The 15145-nt window shown below is 47.0% G+C and overlaps 1 protein-coding gene across 1 annotated transcript in view; it reads left to right on the top strand.

Moving 5' to 3' along the window:
* Nucleotides 1-15145, top strand: part of MAP3K11 (mitogen-activated protein kinase kinase kinase 11) — a 397361-nt gene that overhangs the window by 268525 nt on the left and 113691 nt on the right. The window lies entirely within an intron of this gene.

Below are 15145 nucleotides of genomic sequence, written 5' to 3'. Positions count from 1 at the left end.
AGAGAATATAAAACCAGTGCCACGCCAGAGGCTAGTTGGTTTGTGGATAGAATCTGTTTGGTCACAGAAACACTGCGGCTGGTGGAAGATGGAAGGTGATATTTTAAAGACCATTATAACATTGGAATGCCGTCTGTTTCATAGCGAACAATGGGGGTGGAGTGGGCCTTCCCTACCGATAAAAGGCCTGCTCCTGCCTCACAGCCAAAGTTTGGCTTCTTCAGTGACGCACACCAATGTCCAGTCTCTCTTGCGCATGCCATCAGTCCCTTGACACCACAGGGGCCGCCTTCTTCCATTACATCCTTCCTCTTCTCTTTCTTGTCCGTGCCCTGCTGCTTCACCATCTTTGTTCTTTGCCCCTGCCTGCACTCCTCCTTCGCATTCCATTCCCATGCTGCCTCCCACTATCCCGCATAATGCTCACCATAGCTCTCAGACCCCTGAGCCAGCCTCTTTCCCACTTCCACCTTTATTTATGTTATTTATTTTGTTTGCTTGTTAGGTGCTTATACAATAAGAAAATATATACTGTTTCAAAGCGCCCCCAGGGCAAGGGAAGGAGCAGGAGTGGGAAATACATTAAAACACAATATATAAGAGCAGTGAGGGCAGAGGAAGACTGGGCGAACCTACTATGCCTTGTGAGTATTCAGATCTTTCCCTCAACCATGTCATCCTTAGCCACTCAGTCTTCCCTTTTGCAACTCTCGCACCCATGACACAATCCCCCTCCTATCTCTGCTTCCAGGGTCCTTTTTGCCGTCCGCTCCTTCTGTATTAAATTTCGTGCCAGCCTGCTCAAGGGTGAGTGAACAGCTTTTATGTTTATACCCCTTGGCTGGGCTGAAAAACATGTTTTTGGACATTCATCCCTCGTTAAGTGCCCTTGGCTTTGCCTCGGACCCTTAGCATGGGAGAGGGCCGATGGCGCAGATACCAGCCTGCTGCAGCATGCTGGAAAGCCTCATTAAGCAGGAGGCAGATCTTGATGATCTTTGCTCAGATTACCTGAAAGTGGGTTAGCAGTATGCCCATTCAATACGAAAAGTAATGGAGTGTTCGGTTCAAAGCAAGAATTAGAAGCGGCAGGAAAGGAGTGGTTGGGCTGCTGCTTTATGTACACTTAACTGACGAGGCCTCATCTGGAATTATGTCTCCAGCTCTGAAGTTACCATGTGAAACATTGCCAAGTTCGGTAGGCCACAACTTTATTGTGCTGTGTAGTTTCTGGACACATCCGTAGAGTTGCCTAGTTCTCATGGCCTTGGTGACATTGACCAAAGTTGTCTTCATCGGTTCCCCCACCCCCCTAAACAACAAATTGTCCAACAGTGACTCAATTATGTTCGTCTAGAAGGATTTGATCTGCAACTCTCGGTTTCAGCAAAATCCTTGGGCTTCACCATTGACACAGAGACCTGTCCTTTCAGAAGCACTTAGGTAAGAAGGCCCAAATGGCCGGGCTCCAAATCTCCACTCTTCTCAAAATCAAACCCTTGATCCCGCTGCAGGACTTCTGGACCTTAGCGCAGGCCTTTGTGGTCTTTCACAACTATGCGGGGAAATGCCCTCCTGATGGGGCTCCAAGCCGCTCACTAGACTTCCCTAAAAGTAGTCTACCATGCTGCAGCACGTCTTGTTACAGGTGAGTGGAAATTTGACTGAATCACCCCGGTGCTACGGATACTAGATGGGGCTTACTTTCCAGACCAGGATACTGTTCAAGACTGCACGTTTCCATTACTAAGCAGTCACGAGTAGCACACCAGCATACCTAGCAACTAAGCTCCACATATCTGGTGGCACATGCTCCTCGCACAGCAAATCGATCATCTGTCTCGAATCACAATGTGCCCACAAACTGAGGACCCGCAAACAATCCTCTTGTCATGCTCCCACCCTCTGGAACTCTATCCTGGTTTTGCCCCAGAATGCCCCCAGAAGTTTCCAATTTTGTAAATCTCTCAAAACAGGCTTTTTCAATGGCATACAGACCGTAATTTGCAGTACTGCGCTGCTGTTAAAAGATGCCAGCCCATACGCTGACTACCCACAGCCTGTACAGCGACCCACTGTTCTCGTGGTAGGTCTTCGCTTTAAGCAATAAAATCTATTTATTTTAAAATGTAAAGTAGTGTCCAGGTTTGTTTGGCGTATGGTGGCCCGATCGGCAGTCCTCATCTGATGTATTATATCAAGATCTGTGCGTTATATTTTTACAAGGATACAGACATATTGGGGCTATTCCTGAGACTGGCAACCGCAATGGTGCACTGCCTGCTGCATTTGTTACTGCGGGCCGCAAAACGCTCATCAAGTGCATGGAACTATGTTTGCAGTAGATAACCTTTCTATAGAGTGCAGATATAAAGCTGGGTCTTCCTTCTGTGTGCTATACCGTGACTTGTTTAGGCCGCCATCGTTCAATACAGTCATCACTTTAATTCAATGCCAGCATGACTTCCCTGGCGGCGGTGGTCATGGAGCGTTGTCTGCAATGTTGAGTAAGCAGATGATATGCAGATCTCGTTGGAGCTCTGCCCCTGCTAAAATAATTCTGCTGCAGTTTAGGGCTGCCTGTGCAGCAGTGTACATAACCCAACAATGATAAAGTGGAGTTTGTGTTAGGGCAGTTACCGAAGAACTGATTTTGTTTTAAATGTCCATGGGAGCTGCCCCAAGACCTACTGATGGAAGTACATGAACTGGGTAAGTAAATTAACAGCAAGCTGTCACTCTAAACTAACAAATAATGCAGTACTGAAACAGATGAAACTTCTTTAATATGTTTCCAAAAGTGAAATTCTTGCATCAAATCTGTTACTTATCGTGCTGGTACTATCCATGTATCCATTTATCTATCTACCAGCTATCCCTTCCATTTATATAGCACTAGCAACCCAAAAGGGCATGTACACGCTTAGAACTGACTGGAGACTCAGGACTGACTCTGAAATGTCCATCTGAAGGTCAGCAGGTGGACATCCTCTAGGGGAGAATATCAGACCTTGGCCCCCAGCCAACAAGCGGAGTTCCTCAAAGCTCTTGCATGCATGATGCGACAGAGACAATATTCTTGACCCTAGAATGCGAGTTCTCGTGGGAGATTACCAGCTGATTTTATGCTGAAAACAAATGGGGGCAGGTCTGTGAATGGATTTATGGCCTCAGGAAAGGGCCTTAATGATCATTCTGGGCTCCAACAGTATGTAAATGAAGTAGACCCAAAAACACTCCAATATGTCCCCTTCTAGGCACATACGTTACACACCCGGCTGCTAGATTTAATCAAACTTGTAACTGGTGAACATATGACCTGAAGTGAGTGTTCTGGAGGTCTCCCATTCTAGTGCATCAAACATGCCCTTCTTATCACGCTTGGAGTGGTTGCCCAGTTGTCTTTGGTCCTAGAGGTCTGAGGTACTGTGGGGAGCAGAAGATAATAATTTGTGGAACTAATGATGTCATTAGCACAGGGGTCCATGGACCATGTCAATAAAGCATGATGCCTAAGGACATTGTCCGATGATTCTAATTTGGGATGAAATATCAGAACAAAATAGGACAGTGTTGCTCAGCCATTGCTTGGAAGCAAATACTTGGCTTGACTGAAACTAAGTCAGCTATTTTGCATTGGTCGCTCCATGGTGCTGAAAAGGCCTATCTCCCAAGTTGGGTTGCCACCTTGTCCATAGGAGTATCTTCGCCACAGTTGGGGAAAACGGCACACACACAATTTTGCAAGGGCTTAACAGCTTAAGAGCTGGGGCAGCACACAAGGGCTGAACAGCAGTTTGCAACAAATGCAGCAGACTCATAGTAGTGTCTATCGCTAAGAAATGAACACCCACTCTGCCGACGAGTATTGGATTGTCCAGTGTTGAATGCATTGGATAGGTGTGGAAGCATGAACCGGTCCATGCCACCTTCATCCAGGAGTACAGTAGATTGTCTTCATCCAATTCAGCAGTTTATTTGTCCTGCAATACCAGTCCTTTGGATGATTTGTTGGTATCCAGTAATATGGTCGACAAAAAATATCTGTTTTTACAAAAAGTCTTACATGGAACCGATTTGTTCCATCATGCCCTGCCGTGACTTTGATATCATCTAAACAATCAAATTAAAAAATAAATCTTGGAAACTCTAGAGGGTTTAATCGCTGAAAGCAAACATTGGTAACTTCATTTTGCCCCAGATAACAATTTCTCCTATGGTGGAGTTTAAATTCTTGGGCTTCACTGAGCAGGAAGAATATGGATTAGCTATTAATGACCTTTCACCAATTAAAAGGACATACCAAAAATGTGTCTGCCGCACCATAAGTTAGTGCACAGTCGAAATAAAGGCTTCTGAATGTATGGGGTTTGGACTTCACATTCCTGAGTAATTAAACCAAACATTTCAATCCTGGTTTTATATTAAGAAAAATCATTGACACGCTTCCTTAGAGAAGTGAGGTACAAGTGGATATTATAATCTGTATATACGTATTTATTTGTATCATTTGCTGTATATGCTTTACCTTTTTATGGTTGCTACTGTTCTTGCTGACAAGCTTATGTTCAATCGGTTTTGTGTGGGTCAAGACCAATCAAATCCAGGGGTGGACTGGGAACCAAAAGAGGCCCTGGAAATAATGTTCTGAGTGGGCTCTATATTGCACATTTTCAGCAAGTCCAACCATTTTCCTATGGGGAAATTTAGAAATAAAGTAAGTTACCACACAAAGGGGGCCCAGGGTTCAGAGGCCTTCTGGGAAATCTCCAGAGTTCCCTGTAGGCCAGTCCACCCCTGTTCAAATCGAGTTCATGCATGTACACCTGTTTACATTATCAAGCCACGCCCTCCGAAGCATGGCTTGATAATGTAAACAGGTTTACATTTAAGGGCAGGAGGGAGAGAGAATGTGATGGAGGCATCAACCCCATGGAGTAAATTGTTCAAGGTGCAGACATTTGTACCAGAAGGAATTGTCCCATCATGTGATGGGGGTAGAATGTAGGGTGTGGGTCAGGAGGGCTTTGTTGACTAATAGGTAACTCTTGAAAGAGAGCTCCTGGCTTCCTGATGTCACCACCTGCCAGGAATTACCTCCTAGACCGACCCGTCTGCTTACATTTTTTCATTCACCTTCCCACTTCGAACCCTAGAGTGGCAGGTCGGCTTAGTATTTGCTTAGGAGCAAGAGGGAAGAATATGTGTTGATGGGTCCTGTGGTAAGACAGACCTAGGAGAAGGACCAGAGGACATGGTTCAACAATTGCCTTTATTAAAGAAAATATCACTCGGCAAGCCCTCTTGGTTGCAAAAAGGAGGTCCTCAGATAGTCCAAAGAGTATTTATTTTATCCTCTCTCCTGGGGAAATCTCCTCAGGACCTGGATAGGTTGGTATTCACGATAGCAAGGTTCACTCCTTGTTGTTCCTGAATGGTTCACCTTCTTAGCCTTCTGTAGTCTACCGGCTAGGTCAACCCTAGTTGGTTTATCATTTCGCTCACCCCTTTGTGGGGTAACTCACTTCTCATCCCCCTGGTGGGCTACGTGCCTGTTCAGCCCTAGTGTGCTAGTCACTTCACTCACTCTCTCCTGAGGTACTCCTAGTCTTAGCCCACCATGGGCCAGTTTAGCCCAGTTTGTTAGCTGGCTTCTCTCACTCCCTTCTGGGTTACTCTGGTACGATGTCCGGGATTGGATAATGGCTTTCTCAACCTTTCTTCTCTGTTGTTACCCCTTCGTGGGATATTTGATCTCGCAGCCCTGCATGGGCTTGCGACTTGTTCAGCCTTTCTTTTCCTAGTTTCTTCACCCTTTCGTGGGAGATTTGGTGTCTCAGCCCTGTGTGGGCTTGTGGCTTGCTCAGCCTGTTCACCTCCTCATACGATATTTGGTCTCACAGCCCTGGTTGGGCTTTGGTCTTGCCTCACCGCCCTCCACCTGCTCTTGGTCCAGGGTTGCATACCTCTCCTGTTTCAGCAGCAGGATCGTCTGGGGCTTCGGTGTCTCTGGCTGGCCCAGTTCCGTGTCTTGGACCCGGGTTCGGTCTGTGTGGGCTTGTTTCACTCAGTGGCTTTTCCCTTTCGAGATGAGCAGGCTCTGGACATCGCTTCAGTGGGATGTCCTGGCTTAGCTTTGCTTCCTTCTGTTTAATCGTTCCCGGGCTGTCCGCTTCACACCAAGTGGCTGCATTCTGTGGGCTTTCCACACTCTCCGGCCACCAAGCTAACGACGTGGTTCCTCGTTGTGCTCCTTCCTGTGAGAGAGGGACTCCCTCGTCTGTGCGGGCGCGCAGGACAGCCCTTTTCACGCTCTCTGTATGCTTCTCTGTCATACTGGTATCTAGGTGTATTTGTGTTCCTCCTTGAAAGTAAAGTGAAGATGTCATTGGTGCTAGTCTTCACAAGAAGGCGGTAACAAATACAGGTCTGAAACCAAGCCATCAACTTTAAAGGAGCTCTGTATACTATTACCTTGTTCAACCCCCTTGTAACCAACAAACATTGATGATTTAGAAGTAAAGGGAGGTGCGTTGGAACCCTTGCTTGGGCATTCTTTGTCCGCCAGGGGGTGGGGGTTACCCCCAGGGGAAAGCCGATTGCCCTGTCCCCTAGGGAGGCTATTGCGTAGCGGTCTACTCTTTAATCCCAAAGGAGGAAGCTCCCCCTTGGGGAGAAGGACCTATTGTCCTGGATTTGTCACAGCCCTTATGACACCCTGCTCATGTGGAGCCACATGCTGCCTGTCTAGACAAGTCTAGCTGCCGGAGGCACAGACTGTCTTCCTGTTTGAATGTTAATGCCAACCTCTGACTGCCAACGCAACAATTCTCCAATGTCTCACTTCCTGTATGCACAGTCCAGTCCCATATTCTTCTCAGGTTCATAAAACAGGTTCTGTGACAGAGTGCGATACTCTGGGGCATGCAGACCCACACCAATACCATCTGCCACATGACTCTTATTTCAGGAATAAAACACTTCGTCAAAACCTTTTATTTATGAGGCAAGACTTTAAAATGTGTTACCTATATTGCTTCAAAATTGCATAACATCTTCAACTCGGTACCTGATGATCAAATTCACGTTCCTCCAGTGTGTATCAGTAATAGATTGGAATTTTTCCCTCCATTGCATGCAGTGCTTCATTGTCCTTACATTTTGGCAAGTGTGATATTTGGGAGTGGTTGAACTATGCCAAACTGGTCTAGGAATTATAAGCGCCTGTGACTTCCTCGTGGTGTAATACATGTTTTTCAATGTTGTAGGAAAGCTCAGGACATGATTGATGAGTAGAGAACTATGGGTACATGTTGGTGGAGCAGAAACTAGAGATGGCCTGACTCGCAGGGAAGGCCATGATGGGTACATTGCAGTCAGAAAGAGGCAGACTGTCCTATGGGGAGGCCAAGAAATGATCTGGATGGTCAGTGCATATAAAAGGCCTGGGGGCTGCAGTGGAATGGCCACAGATCAGTCTGAATTCCTATGGTGAGAGAATGCCCATCTTTCGAGGTACATTGTCTTTCCCTCTATTGGGAAAGATGTAATTCCCTCATGATTCATTTGGAAAGAACCCAACGCAGCCTCCGCCTCTTACTATTGTTAGGAACAGACAGCCCAGCCCTCCCTGCTTGGTAAAGAGGACTCTCAATCAATTAGGCCCAATCAAAATATCGGACCTGTCATTATAGACAAAACGTAAAGGGCCCACCTTTATGTTGCTAAGGGTAAAAGTCGAGAAGAAGTCTGTTTGGACTACCGGGGATTCACTACCAAGAGAGTTATAGCAGGAACAGTTTGAAAAAAGTGGGGTCACTTTTTGAGTAGAAGAGCGTGAGCAACAATGAGATGTTATACCCCATCTCACCAGTCAACCCATCCCAACAGGTCGCCCATTTCACCAGCCCCCAAGTCTATAAAATGCAAGTTCGTTCGACTTCTTTTAATGGAGCAGATTTTTGGGGATTCGCTAAATTGAGCAATCAATCCACTAACGGGAACCTCTTTTTAGAAAGTTGACTTTAACTGCCAAAATGGGCACCCACTTATCCCCCTGCTTCTGGAACTGGATTTGGAGAGTATTGGCTATGACTCCATAATAAGGCCAATAATGCATTGTTAACATCTGCTCTTTCCCATCGATCCATACGTTTAGATAAACTCTTCTTGATCTATTTCACCCCCTTGGAGCTTCTATCCTCCTCCTGGTTCTGGCATTTGAAGAGGCATTTACTAAATATTAGTATGCAAGACTTATGAGTTCCATCCTGATCAAATGCACACAAATTTTCATGAGGAAATTGACCATTGATTTGTCGTGTAGGAAGGCCAAACGATGACACAAGGAGAGGACAAATTAATTCAAGGTTTGGGTTGGGAAAAACTCCTACAGGAATGGGGGGAGTAACCTAGAAATAATATAGCAAACCTGTAAAATCGTGTAAGAATGGGACAACACAAAGACACTTTCTTCAGCTCATTCCCTGCATCTTGGGATGCTAACTCCAGTTTACAGAAAAGTCTCAAACGTATTCTTAACAGGTTTCTGTCCCTCCTGGGGACTCAATAGTCTTTTGAAAGGTAGTGCCAATATGAAGTCCAACCCTGCTCTTAAAAAGTCATTTAGCCTATTGGCTCACTGTCCATCTACAAAGAAACATTCTCAAACATTGGCCAGCAAAGGTTACGCACCTAGTCTGCCAATGTCAAGCACTAGTCCACAAACTAATATCAAATATTGTTCCCTGGGTACTACCCTTCTCGGAGTTCTTGCGGCTTCAACCTCTCCATGGTCTCTTGCTACTTCAGACTTTGTCCAGACCTGGTCTCTGTTTCTTCTCTGAACTTATCATTCCCTTAGTTTCTTTGCATCAATTTATTTTCTCACGTGCCTGGATACTCACTCCTTTACCCTGCCTTTGGCGTTTTTGCTGCCTCCATTCCTTCCACCACTCTGCATTTGTTTACTCTCTCTATAAAGCGTATTTCGAAGGGATTGTGTCCTCCGACGTATTCCTCATCTTTGATAATTCGTCTCCAGCTTGCTGGCCTCTGAAATCTTTTCTCTGTAGAGGGCGCTGCGCATCGATGTCCGCCGAGTTCATGTCCCTCGACAGCCAACGCGCCGACGTCACCATGCCCATAAATAGCCACGCGCGGCGTCCGGTGCTCAGTTCCGTTTTTCCTCGCTTCGTGGGGCCTCGGAATATCGTTGCTCAGTTCAGTCAGATAAACCTTCTACATTTATTCGAATATGCCAACTCGTTCTCGATGGCATCTTCATTGGAACCGACAATGCCGCGATCTGGCTTAAAAAAATGTCGAGACTGCGGTAAAAAAATGTCTAACGGATCCACACAGGATCTGCTTGTGTTGCTTGGGAGCCGAGCACCATTGTTCGGAGTGTGAGGACTGCATGTCCATGACGGCGAAAGCCTTGAAGGAGCGCAAGGGGAAGCCCGAGAGAGGTAAGTCAGTCAAAACCTCCTCGAAAGTTTCTTCGGCTGAGTCGAGGCATTCGTCTCCTCGCCGTTGAAAGCATTCCCATTCTAGATCTCGAAGTAGCTCCCACCATTCGTCGAGATCGAGACACTCAAAGAAGAGACGTCGAAGATCCTCGTCATCTTCTGTTTCCCCAGAAAGGGTCTCCTGCCCCACAAAACACAGCTCTCAGGCTGAGTGGGAGGAATTCAGGAAGAAAATGCTAAGCGTCTTCGAGAAAGCGGCCTCGACCCCCTCAAAGACATTTGAGGGTGATACCCCGGCTGAAAAACCCAAAAAATCGAAACGCCGTGAGTCGCTGCATCCGGCGAAAGATTCCACCCGAGAGTGCCACGGGCCATCGGGTAAGAAGGCACCGTTTTCGACGCCGTCGTCGAAGATCCCTTCGCATGGATCGGCGCCATCAACGCCGTTGTCGAAGGGTTCTTCGATGCATCGGTCGATTGACTCGACGCCATTGTCGACATCGACGCCGATGAAAGAGAAAACCACGGCTACTTCACAGCCAACAGTGATACCAAGAGCCTCCGGCACGACGCCGAGACCGTCGTCGACATCCTCGAGTAGGATCCCTATCCTCTCGAGTTCTTCAAGGCCTCTTCCAGTTTTCTCGGCGCCTTCGAAGCCAGTCACATCGGCGTCGACGACATCGACGTTTTTTCACCCAATAATGACGAGTTTGGCTCCTTCTGCCTTAGAAATGGGTTTTACACCATTTCCGAGGTCAGATTACCCCGGATTATCTTCAATTTATGAAGAAGGGGAGGATTCTGACCAGGAAACCTTCGGGTTGCAGAGGACCACACTACCTGTTTCAGAGGATTAAACCTCTGAGGAAAGAAGGTTGAAAGACCTACAGGAGTCATTACATGAGGCAAGTGGGCTGGACACTTCCCCAGAAGTGGAATTTATTAAACCTGACCCAGGGGAACATGCCGAAACACCCTATAGAACCCTGATGGCAAGGATTATTGAATTTATGGGTTGGTCTGCGCCTTCGCCTGTTTTTCAACAGGATGACCTGACAGACATATTAGACAAAGGTCCACAGGAGGATCCTGTGGTCCCCTTCCATGCAGTTTTACAAAGAAAGATTTCATCTAATTGGGAAACTCCTGAAGTTATCCCTGCAGTCAATAAAAGATTGTCAGCCAAGTATAGGGTAGCTGCGGCTGACCCTAAATACTTATCAAAACACCCGACTCCAGAGAGCCTGGTGGTCCAAGCGGCAACTTCATCAAGCAGCAGGTCCGCTTACCCTACTGTCCCACAGGGTAGAGATGACAAGAGGTACGATTCTATGGCAAAAAGTATTTTCTGCTTGTAGTATGGCATTGAAGTCCATCAACGCCACCTGTACGCTCGCCAGGTTCAGTCACACACTGTGGGAGTGTGCTTCATCAGCGGCTGACTGCATACCCGAAGGAGAGGAAAGGGAAGCCTTCCTTAACATTATTAAAGATGGCAAAGATGCCATGTGCGAGTCACTTCAAACTGGCATCGATTCCGCTGACAGTATCAGCAGGGCCATGGCGGGAAGTACGACAATCCGTAGGCATGCGTGGTTGCGAAAGTCTGGCTTTGCTCCAGATGTACAGGCCAGACTTTTGAATATTCCCTTTGACGGCTATTTTTTAATCGGTAAAAAGGCTGATGACAGTCTGGAAAAGTTGCAGACATCTAAAGCAGCGGCAAAATCATTAGGAGCTGCAATCCGCCAAACTCCTTTTCGCCCCTCAGGAACCTCTGGAAGAGGAAAGTCCTTTCGCTATTATTCCGCATTCGGGAAAGGCAGAGGACAGTCGGCTCAAAGAGGCCAAAGGAGATCCACCCGAGGTGGACGGGTCAAAAGTACTAAAGCCGCAGCAGCAGCAGGTGCCTCTTTACCCTCAGCATCTGCAACAGCCGCCCCCAAACCACTCTGAGGTTTTTCCACACAAAACACCTGTAGGGGGCAGGTTAACTGACCATCTCACGGAATGGCAGGCTATAACGTCAGATGCTTGGGCATTGGAGACAGTTGCCCAGGGTTACTTCCTACCCTTTCTTCACATCCCTCAGAGTCATCCACCGGGGCACAGCTCTCTAAAGCTTCCAGATCCGCTCCTCTTGCAGGAAATTATAGACCTGCTAGAGAAAGGTGCCATAGAACCGGTACCGGTACCTGTAGCGGACAGGAACAAGGGCTGGTACTCCCCCCTACTTTCTCATACCAAAGAAGGATGGAGGACTGAGACCCATCCTGGACTTACGAGAATTGAACAAGTTCCTCAGGAAGGACAAGTTCAAGATGGTAACTCTCTCTCAGATACTTCAGGCCCTCCAGCTCCAGGACTGGCTGGTATCTCTGGACCTTCAGGATGCTTATTTCCATGTGCCAATCCATCTCAAACACAGGAAATACCTGAGGTTCGCAATTGGCGACTCTCATTAATTTCGAGTTCTGCCATTTGGGCTGACCTCCGCCCCGAGGGTCTTCACCGAGCTAATGTCGGTAGTGGCTGCGAGTCTAAGGAGGGAAGGGATCCATGTCTACCCCTACCTGGACGATTGGCTGATCAGGGCTGTATCTTCGGAACAAGCTCAGATCCAGCTAGATTATGTCCGCCACTTCCTTCACAAACTGGGCTTCTCCCTCAATTTAAAGAAGTCACAGATGATACCATCACAGAGACTCCAGTTCATTGAGCGGTCCTGGACACTTCCCTGGGAAAAGCCTCGCCACCAGAGGCGAGGGCTCAAGCTATTCTGCAGATGGTCAACAAGTTCCAAAATGCCCAGCGTCTCCCAGCCTTCGACTTTTTGAGGTTGCTAGGCCTCATGGCATCCTGCATCTTCCTTGTGCCAGAGGCTCGCCTGAGAATGTGATCTCTTCAGTGGGCACTGAACTCAGTGGTCGCAATTCTCAGGGAGAATGACAGATCTCCTCCGGATTCCGGACAAGGTAGCCCACTACCTTCAATGGTGGGCCTATCCAGAGAATATCTTGAAAGAAGAACTGTTTTGGCAACCATGGCCGGAGATAACAGTAGTCACAGACGCCTCACTCACGGGGTGGGGAGCCCATGCCAACGACTTGACCATCAGCGGTCGTTGGTCTCCATCGGAGTCCAGACTACACATCAACCTATTGGAGCTGAGAGCGATCAGGCTAGCGCTGAAAGCTTTCCTGCTATCAGTACAGGGGAGAAATGTCCTGATAATGACGGACAACACAGTGGCCATGCACTACCTCAACAAAAGAGGCGGCGTAGGGTCACTGCCACTGTGCAGAGAGGCAATGCAGCTCTGGTTTTGGGCAATTCAGGAAGGAATCTCTCTATCGGCAGTTCACCTAGCCGGAGAGAAGAACTTGACAGCGGACGCTCTGAGCAGGCAGAGCACAGTCTCCCACGAGTGGGAGCTAGCTCAGGAAGTCCTTCAAGAGATCACCCTCAATCCTGGTACTTGTCAGGCAGTCTGCCATTTCACCCATCTACCAGGGTTCTCTCCTTGTTAGGCTTTTCTCTTGCTCTGAATTCTTCCATCCTTCCCTTCAAGTTACTGTGGTAGACTGTTGCTTTTGGCCCCCACCTCCTTCACACCACTCCCCGTTGTGGTGTGCTCGCTCTTAAATTTGGTAGAGTTTTTGCTGAAGAACTGCCAGCTGGTAAACCAACTCGTCCCAGGTAGTGTCCCCTCTCTTTCCCCAGGCAGCAGCGAGTAGCACATCTGCTTCCACCAGGCATGTGCCCCTCACTTGCTTCCTTCAGCCCTTCAAATACACCCGGGTTGGTGTACGTCTTGAGTAGTATGGGATTGGTCTATTCCTTGGGTAGCTTGTCTTGGGTCCCCTGATTGGCCCTTTCATCATTTGTTTCTTAATTGAGTCTTAATAGCATAATTGCTATTTGCTGCGTATTGGTTAGGCAGTAAATTGGCTTGATTTTTCTTAATGGCTAATTCCACAACTTTAAAGGTGTTGTACCATCGGCACCATCTTGAAATTCCTTGTGCGTCTTTGTGGTCTTGCAGTTCTTTTTCTGCCTTGTTCATCGGGCAAACCATGGCTGACCTCAATCTTCCTTATTGCACACTGTACTAGTCAGGGACAGGGGCGGCTGGGATCTGTAGTTTCCTTGCGACGTTTGATATTCTGGCATTCTTCTAGAGGACAAGATAATACTTAGTCTTAGAGAGTGTGACAAGGCCACGGTATCCCGCTCCATCATATGGGAGGTTAATCGGGTAGAGAACAGACCATCCCAGTCCGTTATGGCTGGCTTCTAACTCACCAAATTTTTCAATGTGTGAGGGAAAGAAAGTGACCATGTCGTATATTGATGCCAAACCCTTAAATGGTTTTGAGGGATACCTTGACTTGATCGAACCTTTGACCCCTAAAATCCTGTAATTGAAATGTAACTTGGTCACCCTCCCACTTGCTGATTACAAGCCCTATTGGTCAAAAACCAACTGTGATGTAAAAGGAAGTATCAATGATGTTTTTGTCTTTTTATGTCTGCTTTGTGATGAGGCAATCGGACCATTGGATATACCCATGTTTTCGTTTCACAGATAACCGTCAAATTCAGCAAGTCCTAATCATTTGATGCTCTTTTACCAGACCCATCTTATTTTTGATGAAACATCTGAGTGCTCCTGGGCTACAAACCAGTCCTATAAATTGGTGATGTTATGTATTACCTAGTTTTGTTATAACTGCATTTTTTGTGATTTGGCCTATTATTTAACCACAGCATTGACAAGTTCTACCTTTTTGTATTATGTTGCAAAGATGGATGAACTATTTTTGTAAAGTGGTTTGATATGCTATGTGATGTATGTTTCATGTGATTTGATTGGCTAGGCCCGAAATAAATCTGTTGATGATGAGGATAATGATAAACGGGACCCATCCACTAAGCACCTGCTGGAACACTGGGTCCACACTCACTCGCAGTTCAGACAGAAGGCCCAGTGTCTCACCATTTTATTTGGAGTTCCAATCCTTCACTTTGAGATGTGGTGCGAGCATACGTTTCTAACCTTCTGATGGAAAGCAAAACCAACCATCTGGCTTCCTGTTTGGACAGGAGGCTGCTCTTTCCCCAGAAGGACAAAAGGCCAAACATATCCCCATCTGTAGGTAGAAGATCCAGCTTCTCGTTTCCAGTTGGCAAAAGTGGCCCCGCCACTTACCATTAGGAAGTAGTCCCAGGCTGGCTTTTATTTCTGTTTAGAACAGAAGACTAGTGTCTAACTTCCTATATTGATAGGAGTTCCATCCTCTTTGTTCCTATTAAAAAAGGAAGCCTGCTTAGCCTCTATACCGTCAGTGGGAAAATAGTCCATCGTTTTACTCCCTGGTTGGCAAGCAGGTCTAGGCTATTACTTCATGTTGGCGCGATGGGCCTAGTCCCACGCTTCCTTGTCAGATAGAAGCCTTAGACTGTCTCTCCCTGTGAGGATATATTAACCAGGCTCTAGGAACATGTCACACACTTGCATTATGTTGGGAAACGAAGACCACACTCTAACTTCCTGCTGGAATAGAAGTGTAGTCTTGTACTTCATTTGAGCATTGGATGCCTAGCTTTGTCTGGGAAACGAAGATACAGACCCTCATTTACCCAAATGTAAGAAGACTTTAAGACCACTC

Source organism: Ambystoma mexicanum, chromosome 2p (genome assembly GCF_040938575.1).
Source record: "Ambystoma mexicanum isolate Mex_15411 chromosome 2p, UKY_AmexF1_1, whole genome shotgun sequence".
NCBI lineage: Eukaryota > Metazoa > Chordata > Amphibia > Caudata > Ambystomatidae > Ambystoma > Ambystoma mexicanum.
Note: the sequence above shows the minus strand (reverse complement) of the source record. Positions and strands in the feature narration are given on the sequence as shown.